The sequence below is a fragment of the Anser brachyrhynchus genome (genome assembly GCF_964034855.1).
Source record: "Anser brachyrhynchus genome assembly, chromosome: 1".
Taxonomy (NCBI): domain Eukaryota; kingdom Metazoa; phylum Chordata; class Aves; order Anseriformes; family Anatidae; genus Anser; species Anser brachyrhynchus.
Window position 1 is genome coordinate 80,212,865 of NC_137694.1, and position 14,795 is coordinate 80,227,659.

A 14,795-nucleotide genomic window follows, 5' to 3' on the forward strand; every position below is an offset into this window, starting at 1 on the left:
AGGCCGTGATCCTGCCAGCAGTCCCAGTGCAGCCAAAGGGGGAGACTGCAGTCATGACAGCAGTAATGATAACGTGGCTTTGGTTTGTACTGGTACTATTAACATTTTAAGAGTTATATTTCATGTACTCCACTCACACAAGAAATCTGGATGTTTGTGTCAGTGTTCATTCTGGAAAAGTGTAATACTCCTTGCCCTTGAAATGCCACATTACCTGCCAGCTTAAGGAAGGGAGAGGCATGGGTCAGACTCAAAGAGCATCCAGGCCTCTAACATGAGGCTTAGGGGGAGTTTAGCCATGGAAGTTAAAACCTGAGCTCTGAAGCAAGAACCCTGTTCATCTGCCAACCTTCATACCAGGCACTCTAGGCAAAGCAGCAACCTTCAACAAAGCCTATTGGAGCCCTTTTGGATGGTCCTCCCAAGAAGGGACACAGAGCTCCCTCCTGCTGGGAGCCATGGAGCCACCACTGGGTGCAAGCCACTGTCACACAAAAAAGCCAAGCACCACTAGGCACCTGATGGATCACATCTGGCTTCTGCAAGAGGTAGTGACTCCCAGCCCCCATGTACTTCCACACTGTGCTTAGTTGTCCTTTGGATCCTTAACCTGTAATTTGGGGAGGAAAAACACTATGTAGCACACCATCCTTGGAATATTGCTATTTGTTAAACCCTGGTGCTACATCAGGTGTTGTTTTTTTTTTTTTTTGTCATAGTGAATCGTGGTTTTTTTTCTCCTACAAGGAGAATTGTACCCAAACAAGGGGCAGTAACACCCCACACTGCCAGTATTAATTCTCTGAAGACTGCTCTCTGCTCAGCAGCTATCTTGTGGCTCCCCTTCTGAGGCAATTCAACCCCTGCATGCTACCCAGGAGATTTGGGGTACCACTGTGCTCGCTGCATGTCAGACTTCAAGGATCCTCACCCTGTGCAGCTATTCTTGCGCTGATGTCAGCAGTTGTCTTGACTGAGAAATCCAATTATCATCATACTTCTGAAAATAAAGTTTAATTATAGGCAAGTATGATGAATCTATAAATTATGATGATTATCCAAGTGAATGGTAGCATAACCAATAGCATTAAGAATATATCTGAATATTCTTATATGGCAGAGTTCAAGTCTCTGAAGTTAGTGAAAATATTCCTACTGATGTTAAAATTATTTGAACTTTAAGAGACAAGGACTTCAATTAATTACTGCAATGCAAATAAATATTTTATCATTGTTAACACTTAGTAACAATGCAGTTACTTCACTAAGGATTCATTGAATAAAGGTATTAGACTGATTACTTGGTTTTAAGAAGTATATCAACATGGTAACCTGACATCATGATGTTCTGTCAAAATCTCTTGCAACAATTTCTTCTAGTCATTTACATATTTTCACTATTCATCTTTTTGTACACTAGAAAATTGCAGTAAGAAAGTTAATAAAATAATTAAATTTCAAACACCAACTTATTTTTTTTTCTTTTTAATTTTTGCTGCACTAAAATAGAGGCTTTGTTTTTATTTTTGTTTATTTTTACAGTCTGACATTGTGTTCCCACGTTGCTAGTGAAAACTTCTCCAGCTAAATAAAATCAGTTGAGATTTACTCTCACTCTATTTATTCCCTGAAACATAACTGTGATGCTTACTGGACAAAGGAAAAAAAAAAAACATCCAAAGGAAGGATCTATCTTCTTATCTATCCTGTTTTAGTTAATGAGAAAATGTAACTGCGACTCTATTGAGAGGGAAAGAAAGAGGCAGAGGGCCTCTCTCTCTCTCTCAATAAACTGTTTCACATGGTAGGACTAATAGTGTACTGTCTCATAGTCATCATTAGGCTAGCTAGTAAGTAGTACATTATCTTTGGTTTTCTTTCTTTCTCCAGGGCACAGTCATGTAGTTACTGCTCCTCATTATCCTTGGAAGCTGTAAATTTAAGTGTAAACTCATTGTCTCTGCAGGGATTGCAGGTAAGTAGTGTGTAATGTCATTTACTCCATTTTCTCTACTGAATTTTGTAGAACTGTACTTAAAAAAGATTTCCCCCTCTTCTAAATCATCCTCACTAACCGCTAAGTGTTTGGATCCACTCCGTAACCCCTCTGGTTTGGCCAGGAAGATCACTTGCTGCATTCAAGGAACCCACATCTGTGTGGTCCCCCAAAATGATGTGCGGCCACTGCAGAATCTCATAATTTAAACAGAGGTGCTCCTGGGCAGTGGTGGGACAGCAGCCAGGCAGCTTCAGGCACCAGGGGAATGTATTCCATCCACTTTTATTACCAGTTGCTCCACCACTGCCTGCAGTTCCTCAATTATGGCAAGCAAGCCTACCTCCAAAGCTAACGAGGGAGGCATGTTCTTTCCTGCTTATGGGAGCTGCAAATACATCAAAAAAAAGAAAACTGACCCTTTTATTGACTCAGATGCCAACTCCGCATTAAGCCTGAAGCTTCCAGTTCAGCCTCTTTGCTTCTCTTATTATTCAATTAATTTTTGTGGGTAGCCAGCAGAGACAGACATTAAAATATGTAACATGGAAGTAATTATGGCATTAGAACACAAGATGTGGAAACATACAGGGCTGGATCACATCAAGTGGCTTAGGAAGGACTTACAGTCTCTCATCTGACCCATCCACATCTAAGCTGCACAGAACAGAGTTGGGAGGAACCAAAAGTTGGGCATTAAGTGCCTCCCATTTCTACACAGGCTGGCACATCAGAAGGGGGAAGGGATCCCAGTGCGATTGAGCAAACATGAGGACAGATGTAAGCTACTAATTAATACAAGTGAAGGTGAACCAAAAAGAAGAGGTTGTGAGAAACTGTCATTCTGCAAAAGACTCAGCTGATGACTTTAGGTAGAAAAGGCCACCTGTGAAATCATGGAAAGCTTCAAGAAGAAACAATGATCTGCAATGTGTGGTGCAAGTGATGCAGATCAACTGAAAACAGAGCATGATCTTCCCTAGTCACCTCATGGCTAGCTAAATAAGCTATCTACCAAAACAGAAGTATATGCGCATTACCTGTATTCCTAGGGGCAGAGAAAGACAACAAAACCCAGCCCTCGTGCTTGCCCTCTAAGATGTCACAAGTGTTGTGACTCAAAGGAAAACAGATGACTTCAGCTGTACTCTTAATTCAGTAACAATAAAACACTAACCAATTAACATGGGTATTCTAGTCCTTCAGAGCAAAAAGCCTATCCGCAGTCGGAACAGCCTTATACTGATATAACTGGTTCAGGGAAAGTCACGCAAGGTTACAGAACAGTAGTAAAAAAATCTCACAGCATAGAAGGGGGAAGAAATTCTAGTGCTATCAAAACACAGCAGTATTGCAGATATAATTGATTGGGACTTATTTTGGGAAAGTCAAAAAAAAAGTTGGCCTTTTTAATTGCTAACATAGCTATTTCAAAATGAGCATAAAACCTATTTCATATATTTCTTCTACATGCTTTGATACAGTTTTATTTATAACAAAAATCAGTCAGTTGCCTCAAAAAGGTCAATGAAGAGTGAAAGTTTCATAGTTTTATTTCTGTATTCAACTTTTTATAAATGTTTCAAAAGCACAGCCATTTTGATAATCATTAACCTAATGATAGTCTTAAAATTAGTCTTCAGATAGTCTTAAAGGCTTACTCCTTTACAGAGAAACCAGTGAAATGGGTAAAAACATTGTAATTTGTCCACATAAAAACATCCACAGCATAAACAGCACTGTATGAATGTAATACTTTGAAAAATGCTTTAAAATTTAAGAACGTCTAAAAATATGTCTTCTTTGCCTTTAAAAAAGTAATTAGGGCAGCATTAGTAGCAATTTTGATGTTCAGCCTAGTAAGCATTAAGACTGTTACTAAATATACTGAATAAATGTTATAAAGGCTGTGAAGCATCAGTGTCAACCAATTGGCATTAGGAAATACTCTCGTTAAAACGTAACTGATAGCAAATGGCTTACCCTGTTGTATTGTCAAGCTTTAATAGTCTTCCATATTTAGCCAAACTGATATAGTACGCCTGGGAGAGCCGTATGTTTTGTAAATATTAATCCTTTAGTGGATTCACTGGATTACCTGTATTTTATTATTCAGCACAGCACAGCTGTACAACATTTGGCTTAAAACTGACATTGCTAGCAAGGAAGAGAAATGTAGCAATGCTGACTTCTTACCTAATATTTCTTCGCTTGGATTCAAACAAAGAGAAAAACAGCTGCAGGTCATATCAACTGGACAGATTACTATGGGCAACTAAGAACTCTCTTATAACCTAGAAACTGTCAATATAGCTTAGTCTCAAATTAGGTTCTCATGATCAACTGGATTCACAGTTCTAAGACTTTCTTTAAAAGACTCCCAAATAATTAAATCACATTCTTGCCTAGGCTAAGATGTTCAAATTGAGGAACTAATTCCAAAGTTAATTTCCAATTTTAACTAAATGTATCATAGCTGCACTTCTTAAACTTTGCATAATACTTTGATGATTTCATATGTAAATTCAATCAATCAATAAGACAGCCCTATGAAGCTATATATGTATATAGAAGTACATGACTTAGATCTAAGAGTCACAGAGCCCACTGATGAGTATATTTATAATGTACCAATCATTATCTGTTAAGGCTAAGACTTTCATTCTTAGAATCTTCCAATAAAATTTATTATTAGCTATGTTAACGTAACGCTGGTATTTTCTTCTTAAAAAAGAATTAATTACAGGAGAAAAAAATGTGGCTTTTAAATATTAGACTTCACAGCATTGGATATAGAACAAATATAATATCTCAGGTAAAGTACATAGATATTTACTTGCAGAAATGCAAGGAATAAGATTTTGGAGGGAATTGTGAATTTGATTGACTTGAAGCATGAAAGTAGTCTGATTTTCAAAGACTGCTGAGAACCCTGCTGAAATGCAATTGCAGTTCATGAGCCTTCTCCCCACCATCATCTTAATGAAAGGACAGATGTTTTTCCAAATCTATCTGGATCTTGAAATACAACAGCACTTACTAGCACCCCTACCAGAAGACCCATTGCTGAAGAGATATCACGATATTTGGATTACTACCTTTACTCATGATACATCAGTACCTTTCTCTCAAGAAGCATAGATCAAGCAAAACATTAGCTAAATGAAACACAATAATTCTGAAAATTTATAGCTTAGGCAATAAATATAATACCAAAGTCATGGGGGGGGGGGGGGGGGGGGGAGAAGATGAGAAGATTACAAAGCAAAGATTACTTGGACTTTTTTTGTCCAAGACCATTGTTTTCCACTGAGGCTTAGGTTCCCAACTTATTTTTGAAAGTTCAAGTAACTTTTGACGTTGGATTTTGGACTAGGACTTACAAATGTCAGCCTTGGATCCTTACCCAAACAATTCATCCTTTGATTGAAGTAAGACAAAACAGAAGAAAAAAAGAAAACAAGTGATCTGGGAGAAGGATCACTATTTATAAGTAAACTATAATATAATATGCTCAGAGTTGTGAATACATCGAGTCAATGAAAATTTTGTAGCCTTCTTTAGTTTACAGTACTACAGTTGCATTAAGAAAATAAATATTAATGTTATCAGGTCAATATGCTTATAATATGCTGAAACAGCACCCAGAAAACCCCAACCCAGCATCAGAAAACCCCAACCACCTGCACAAGTCCATATTACTCTCATCCCATACTAAGTGAGGTTCTCTGGAATAAATGTCATGTTAACGAAAAACACCAAGGTACAAAGAAGCCCAGTACAGAGAGGGCAGCATGTTCTTGAAAACAAAGCATTTCCTGGATACTCATACTATAAGCTGCAATTCAGTACAGCAACTTCTTAACCAGGCAAGCAATTATTTTTCCATTTGAAGGGCATTAGTATCCTGTATGTGCAGCTTTCCTCGGGTTATATTACTTGCAAGTACCAAGAGTACTGCCCTCAGCCAGCAGCAGCAATGCTCAAATACGCATGCCACAAAAGTAACTCATCAAGGGAATCTGTGTTTCCTACCAGCAATAAGAGCTTATTGAATAAATCAATGTCAGGACTACTCCAGAATCACACACTAGAACAGTGAAAAATCACTGACTTCTCCTGAATTTTACAGCATCAAGAATTAAAAAACAAACAAACAAAAAAAATACCACACAACAGAAAAAAACAGACACCCAAAGCCAAGGGCACTCCTCCTGACTCTTGCCAATGCACCGAAGTAGAAGACAGGGTGAAAGTCATGACCAGGAAAGCCACTGCTCCAGTAAAAAGAAAAAAAAGCGAGTACCATGAGAAGAGAGGCTGCTTTAACCTAGTGAACCACTTTCCTCTCACAGGAGAACTTCAGTTTGCACAAACTATAATGTGTGCCTTGGCGGTCCCATCAATAAGGTAATCAGAGACTAAACCATGGTTTGACTCCTTCAGCTCTCAGTATTGCACTTGATGTGCTTACAGGACAGAAGCGTACCTGGTCTTACCTTCCTGAATCTCTGTTTATCCACAAAGAACCAACTTCTAAGGATGACAGTCAACATGTTGATAACAAACTGAAGTGCTTAGTTAACTTTTCCTGGGGTTTTAATACCATCATTTTAAGAAGAAAAAAAAAAAAAAAGAGGAAAGCTCGTATTTCTCAACAATCTTGAATGATAATTTTTAATTCCTCCTTTGGATAAAATATCTCCACACCATTCAGTTGTTGAATAAAACCTGAACAGTGATCCACTTTGATGTACGGATGTACAAAATTCTTCAGTAGCAAATCAATTCTATAGGTGCAAAGGTTATGCAGGCAATACATGCTTTGCCTTGGTCAACCTGCATCAAGGAGATTCCAGCCTTTCTTGCAGCCCCCCGCCCCAGTTCACGCTGCAATCACAGGAAAAGGCGCTGGCATAGCAGTCTTCTTCCTTGGTGCCCCTCTGGCTTTCCTCTCCTTGTACTCTGCCCACACTAACCTACAAAACAGCTCCATATAGTGGCAGCACATTTCACCTCCTTTATTCAGAACCAAACGTGGGTGAAATATCTTGGTGGCTTTCTAGTATCTTCGGGGTATTAATTAAAATCCCTCATTTCTCAAATACCTTGTAACATCTGTGCCTTGTTCTTCCAGGGGAAAACTCATAGCCAGATTTGACCACATCAAAGACCACAGGCTCGCCGCAAAGTTCAAAAGAACACTGCTCCTGCTAGTGGAGGCAGCTATCTTTGCACAGTGCTTACAGAAAACCATCAGAAATCGGGACTTCTGAGTTCTTTCCCCAGCTCCACTTTGAAAATAGCTGCAGGGGAGAAAAGGAACAAACTTCCATTAAAAATACTGTGGTTTGGGTGCCACAGGGCATTTCTGAGAATTGCAGCTGCAAGTATTCAGTGTAGTTTTGTATAAGGAGGGCAAAGGAGGCCTCTATCTCCGAGGGCACAAGAGACTTGACATAATGCTGGCAGAATGCTCCGAGGACCCAGATGAAAAGCCCTCGAGAAGGGCAAACCTTGTCTACTGCAAGTTCAACATCAGAATGTGCTTCCACCCCTTTTAATCGGGAATAATATTTCTTTCCATTATTAGTTTAAGCAACAGTTAGGAAGAAAACCTTTTAAAAACATATATATATATATGTTTATATATAGCACAGATAAAATTTGCAATTCAAATTGATATTTTTAATCTTAAAAGTATTTTGGTGGAATGGAGTGAAAAATAGAAAGAAGAACAAGTCCCATAAATCTGTCACTCGCACAGCGCATCACTCACAGCTTTCCCCAGCCCACTGAGGAGGAGAGCCATACAGCTTTAAAATGACTTCATTCCCATATTTACATATTTTTAATAGGGCTATGATGAATCTCCTTCCGCTTGACTCCTATTTTGAGCTGTGATATTTTAATCTCCATTCTTGCTGCAACTTAGCAGATGAATGTGCAGTGTGACAGAGCTCAGAGGAAATAGTATAAATAAAGCAAAGTGGAGCTATGACATCTCACATTTTATAGCTTTTTTATTGTAGCCTAAGCATAAACAGAGCACAGCTGTGTTATACTTACTGCTGTGAGCACTCCCCCAGCTCCAACCCCCTACTGCTTTTAAAGCGACACTGCCCCTTCTCAGGATCCTCTGGGTACAAGCACTGCTGTTAAAGGCATTGCTAACAGGAGCAAAATCCCCCCACTCATTGCTTCCCTCCCTTTGTTTTTACTTTTTCCTCCTTTTACTGACTTGCCTCCTTGCCTTCCCCTCCCCTCTCATCCCCAAGTGCCACAGGATATGACCCCGCAGTCCCCAGTGTGTACATACAGAAAGTGCTGTGCTGCTACCTACTGAAGGATGCCTTTCTTTCCTCACTGTTATAATTTGCTCTGTTTAAGTACAAGTACACGCACAGCACAGAAACAATTTGCAAAAACACTTTGTTAAAAGACTTGCAACTAGCTAGAAGTACTCAAAATATTGCCATCTTTTAACGTGGTATTTCACATAGAGGGCTTTTGCATTTCTCATTGCTTTTTGATAGTTGTTTTTTTTTTTCTTTTTTTTTCCCCTCCTCACAGAAGTCACTTGAAAAGAAAGGAGAAACACCAACTTTACTCCTGCCAATTTAAAAACAAACTACCACAATTCATTCCTAGACAGCAAAACCTCTTTTCACCTCAGGAATTTATGAGGTACCTCAAAGGATCTCATCATAATCATCACCACACATTCAGCGGAAAAAGCTTCCATTTGAAGCTTTAGACCAGAAAAATCACGATGCACCTGGACACTTTCATGACTATAAATAATGAGGGCATCAAAACCCAATAGCCAGCAATTTCCCCCATACAGTCCAAGAATGCTGTTTATCCTTATGGCGTGCTGAAAAAGTGCTTTTCCATTTCCAGTTTCAATGGTGTAAACATGAGCACATGTAACATGCAAATGTATTGGACTCCCTTCTGCTATGCATTTAAAAAATAAAAAATAAAAAATCAAGGCTCTGCAATGATTGCACTGAGCTTGAGCATTGCATCCATCTTTCCCAAATGCAGAGCCACGGGACATACAGAGAGGTTTTGTGCTCAAGGAAGACCGTGTTGCATGTCTCATCCCACTAACAGCTTCAGCAGGGAATAAAGTTTCAGTGACCACTTATGCTAAGCTGAGAGCTATAACCTAGTTTTTGTGGCCACCCTTTGCTTTCATTTTATGCTCTTCTTTGCCCCACTGATCCTCGAGAGAATTTGCTACTTCACTGCTACTAGAAACCTTTTCTGCAACTATTTTTGCTCCCATCTGGGGCTCAGTGTAACTGGAATGAATCCACCCTAATCTCTCTAATGGATGGGCAGCAGTAAGCGATTCTCATGCAAGCAAAAGAAAGTGGTTAAAAATAGCAAAATAAAACTATGCTAGATATGCATCAACAATTGCATTTAAAAATTGAAAATAAATTCAAAAAGCCACCCAGAAAGCATGCTAAAATTGTTTACCTATGGAGAGCTGATTGAACTAACAAGGTTTCAAAATTGGGCTCTCAATACTACTAAGTTTGTCCAAAGTCATCCCTCTGCTAAACTCATGGCTTATTAGCCACCAGCCTGATTCAAAGGTCTGGTTAGCAAACTGCACTTCTGTGAGAAGATTCATAGGACTCCTTTGTTTTGCAGTCTGATTATGACATCTTTAAAAAGAAAAAAAAAGGACATGACCCTATTCAGATTCATAAATCTATTGTCTGAAATTCCTTTGAGTCTGTCCATCTTAATTCACTTATATATCCCCTATAACGTCATAAAAAAAAGTTGATATTACAAGACCACACTCTGCACTTCCTGTGTGATGTCTGCAATGTAAATAAACTCAGATATTTTTGGAGGAGGGAATGGTTTATAATAAACAGACACATCTGCATTGATACTTAAACCCCTTATCAGACAGAGCCATTGTGCCAGGAGGCACTACCAAAAGCCACCCACACCGGACACTTAGAAACTCTTCCAAGACCTGGTCTGAAGGATGCCTTGGATCTCCTTGGGTGCAGCACTGGGAGGCAGGCAGAAAGGTGCTGGGAAGCCATCACTTTGTAATGGGCTGGGGAGTTCCCCAGTGCACTGCAGAAAGCGAGGCTGGGAAAGGAGCAGGAAGGAGACCAAACTCAAACCTGGAAGCTGGAGAGGGCCTGGCAAAGCCACCAGCGGTTGATACAGGCTTCCCAGTACTGCCACCCCTCTATCTAGGAAACAAATATGTGCTCCCTGCTGACCACAAGGCCGATCCGATTTAACAGTAGAGCCATCATCAAAATTTGCTTACTGTGAATGAGTGAAGACTGAAGAGGTGGGTCCTTAATTACTTTTCTCCCGTTTTTCTTCTCCCAGTAAAAAGATAAGGAAGAGAAAAAAGTGCAAATATAGCTAAAAAACAAAATTTTTTCCCCACCAACACCTATGTCTTTTTTTTTTTTTTACTAAATCTTTTCAAGTTCACATGACGATTTCCATAAAAATGGTACTTCCAACTTCACTTCCCTGTGGACGGACTCCTCTTTCATCTCTACCTCAGAAAGATCCTGAAGATGTTCATGAAAACAAGCCCATCTTGAATGATAAGAGTATGACAACATTATGGTACAGATTTAATGACAACTATGTGAACTGACCCCTTAGCTACCATAAGAATAATTTCTGACATGGATACTCAATTTGAAGATCTTAATCCAAGACAAATAATCTACAGCTACAAATTAGACCTCCCATTCTAGAATTGGCCCACTGGGAAATTATAATCAGAATCAAGTTTTACAGGATAAAACCACCCGCGGACTCTCAATTAATAGTGCTGTCCCTCAAATTCCTCTACACAAACTTCATGCCCCTTGCAGAGCTGGAAGTACAGTTAGCACAAGTATTTCAGAAACGCAAGCAAGGAGGCATGGCAAACACAGTCACGGCACATGCAGTGACACAGTTTATCAACATATATGACGATGCCTAGACAGCACCAGTTCATTTGCAGGCTGCTGCAATGCTAGGTCATGACAAAGGAGCTCTCACCACCTGACTTTGAAGGGTAAATACAGCTATGACCCCAGTTTCTATACGTAACTTCTTATGCTCTGACAGGCATTGCCCTTATAGGCCACCCCTTCTCTCACCGCCAGCTTTCAGCCAAATCAAACGGAAGAGGCTGCAGGCAGGAGCTGCAGGGTACCTGCTCTGACAAACAAAGAGAGGTAGCAGCGGGCTTTTTTCCTTCTTGTTTAGTTTTCAGTCACAACAAATGAATGAAATGAACCAAAGAAAAGAACTAAGCTGAGAAAAAACAAAGTAAAATTAGTAACAGGCTAACAGCATATACCCACTGCCTGGGGCAACATACGGCTGATGGATGATGACAGCCAACAGACGAATCCTCATTCCCTGTCTACTAAACAAATTAGTAATCTCATCAATACCGTCACTACATTCACCTTCTGCAGCAGCTGCTGCTGCAACATGACTGCTGTTAAGCTTTAGGGGGAAAGCCTGGCTTTGTCTTGCAGTTTGCCAAATCCTGTGGGCACCCGGGGATGCCACCCTTTGGAAAATGCAATTAACCTGCCAACAAGTTTTTTTTTTTTTAAATTTTATTATTTTTAGTTTTTAAAAGGCTTGTGTATGAAAGTGATTGTCACCCACATGGCACATGCTGAAGTCCTAGGATTCTGCAGAACTTGCACCTTCAGGCCCTTCCCAGCTGTCAGGGCCTCTCCAATTAAAGTCTGAGTTCAGAGACCTTAAGCTTGATGAGTACACAGGACTTCTCCTCAGACCAAGATCTGGCTCTCCACTCCACTTTACTCTTTATTCCTAAAATTTCAGACTAAAGCAACTACAAACCATGATTTGCAAAAATAAAAATTGATTTTTGGGTATCTAACACACCTTGCTTCCCCCCTAATCCAAACCATTCTGAGTCCCACACAGCACTGGCACATCCAACACTGCCAAAAAGAGACAACACTATTATCATCACTTCCAAAACTCATCAAAAAAAGGCATGATTCAAACACAACCCCATCCAGAAAGATCAAATTTTAACAGCACTCAGCAAGTCATGTGTTGTAAAAAGTTCAGATTACAAAACATCCCAGCAACATCTCCCCCCAATTACTATTGCAAATTTTGGTAAGTATGACTTCACTTAAAAAGATGGAAAATTTAATCTATGCTGTAAAAATAGAAAAAAATGTATGTCCACATAAGCAGATAAACTTCCTCTCCCCTTCTCCCGTTCAATTCTCTAGAAAAGGAGCTGAACTTTTTTTAAGTTCATAAGTGGCTAAGTTTATTAAGTAAATATTGTATTGACATTATTGTAAATATCCTCTGTTAATAGCTAAAAAATACCTGCCATTTATTTCCATCAGTCAGTTTCCATTTGAAAATATGGACCAGCTTCTTTCTAAAGCAACCCATTGTGTATATCTGGATACAGGTGTGTATCCATACATTAATTGTAGGAACTCATTAAGTATTCACTAGAAAGCTTTATGTTTGTTACAATTTTTTTTATATCCATATAAAGTCTTAAGAAGTTGCGCAGAGTAACGGCTGGCGATGACCAGTGTCTTCTCCTGGGGTCAACTAAACCAACAGAAGATGTTTTCTGCTGTTTGCCTACATAATTGACTCTATGAAAAATTCACAGTGCTTCTTTCTCCTCAAGAACATCCAACTTTCTTCTGTATCCTCTAACAACTGACACCAAGAAACGTTCCTGGAACACATTTAGTCACAATTCTATATCGTCTTCCAAAAACGTATCCTGCATTTATGTTCTAACTTACTAATTCAAATGCATAATAAGGATTTTGGAGTTGAAATTTAAATACTGAAGGATATTCATCAGCCACCTGGTAAGATCTCACATTTTTAACCACAACACTACCATTTATCTATTTTCCAGCGTTAAATATCTTGCTTCCTAAGTAGCTGTTTACTTCAGCTTTTTCTCCTATATATATTAGAAGCCAAACAAAACTGTCCAACTCAGGTAAGAACAAAAATAAAATTCTAATAGAGGTAGTTTGCTCATTCTCCCCCAAGCTTCTCCCTTTCCCCCCTTTTTTTTCCCCCTCCAAATTATTTAACCATATCATAGGAGTATTTCCTCTGGCACCTAATTGTCCACAAAAAATATTCTATTGCTTCATAAACTCCATCACAACGAACATAATCCTTTAGTTAAGTGCCAATTAATTATTAAAAACATTCATTGAGGATTAACAATCATGAAATAGATACAGCTCTATTATGTAGTTGTTAATCCTCAATAAATCTATTTGTAATAGACAGCATTTTAGTATGAGAGCTAGCCTACTTAATCTTATGCTTTATATTTAATTAGATAATTATTGCATGTTAAAAAATACATTCATTAGGTTTAATAACTATGTAATAAGCATACATCTAATGGACAGATTAGTAATCCTCAGAAAAGGAGATTTTTTTTTTTTTTTAATAATCACTTGTATTAGGATCCAAGAGCTACTCTCCAATGCAGCGGCCAGCATGTTACGCCTTCCCTGCCTAGAGAAACGCAGGCCAAAGAAGGGGTTAACACTTCCTGATCCTCTCTCTTTGGCCTGATGGAGAGGACCGGGGAGCCTGAAGAAGTTCTCTTTCCTTCTGCTCTCATACTCCCTTGAAGCACCTGAGATCACGCCTCTCCAGAAGGGAGCGCAGCCTGTTCTAACATCAATGATGTGACACTGCCAAAGAGCAAGCTTGTTTTCAAGATAGAGGACTTGGACTGGAAGGTATAAGGGCATGCAAGAAGATAAATACGAGCACAAAGAACTCATTGGGACTGCCAGTACCCATGGAATAATGCTGAATGCACATCCAGCTGTACAGAGATGCTTCTTTTCTTGCTATTTAATTTCTTATATATTCTTTCAGTACCTTTTCCAAAAAAAAAAAAAAAAAGTTGTGGAGAGACATGCATATCCTGTTGTTCATCTAAAAGCTATCTCCATTTCGCCACCAGCCAAAGGCAGATAGGCACGATGCCTGTTTCTATGACTGAAACCATGGGAGCTATTTACAGCACAGGGATCAAGCTCTGAGTGGCCTTTTTAGGAAATAAACTTAATAAAGTGATCACTAATCCTTCAGCTGAAGCTGTAAGGGCTACCTCATGAAACAGTAAGAATATAAACTTATGTTCTGCACCTTTGGAAATCTATCAGTTCCAGCTGGTGGTCAGCATCATTACCTAATGAAGGTGACTTGTGAGATGGTGTTTCTGATGACCCTTAAAAATCCCCATCGTCCAATTTCTGTCTTGTCTTTTTCCCTTGCACTTGAATAATGAGCTGATTTTAGTGACTGCTCTCTTTGAAGAGGTGTTAGTTGTTGAACCAATGCCAGTGCGTTGCATCTCAAGAATAGTAGACCTTGTTTTCTGATGGTATAAGGAATACATCTGTAATTCTGTAAATCTGTGACTGCTTACACTCCCTTCTGGAACTGAAAGTGAGGAAAAAGGAAAGATGGTAGTCAGACAGAATCAAAAAGCACAGATTTTGGCTACTATTTTAAGTCTTGTATTGACACCATAAGTGATCTGTGTTCCTTCTTTAAAGTGAGGCTACAGCAGCTCAAAGTTAACTACAGTGTTTTTTATTTTTTAAATAGTAGTGCCACAGAAGTCCACTTAACTTGGCAACTGTAATTACTCTTTAATATAAAAACGGAACTGCTCAGGACTATAGCTATGGGATTATACTCACTGGTCCTCTTGTATTTTGATGCA

General features: G+C 39.1%; 1 long non-coding RNA gene across 1 annotated transcript in view; it reads right to left on the bottom strand.

Moving 5' to 3' along the window:
- Positions 1-397: 397 nt before the first annotated feature.
- The window catches only part of LOC308180420, a 33,351-nt gene continuing 18,953 nt past the window's right edge, over positions 398-14,795 (bottom strand). Inside the window, exon 2 of the long non-coding RNA XR_013940944.1 lies at positions 398-14,509. This is a non-coding gene — a long non-coding RNA (uncharacterized lncRNA). The remainder of the gene's footprint in view (positions 14,510-14,795) is intronic.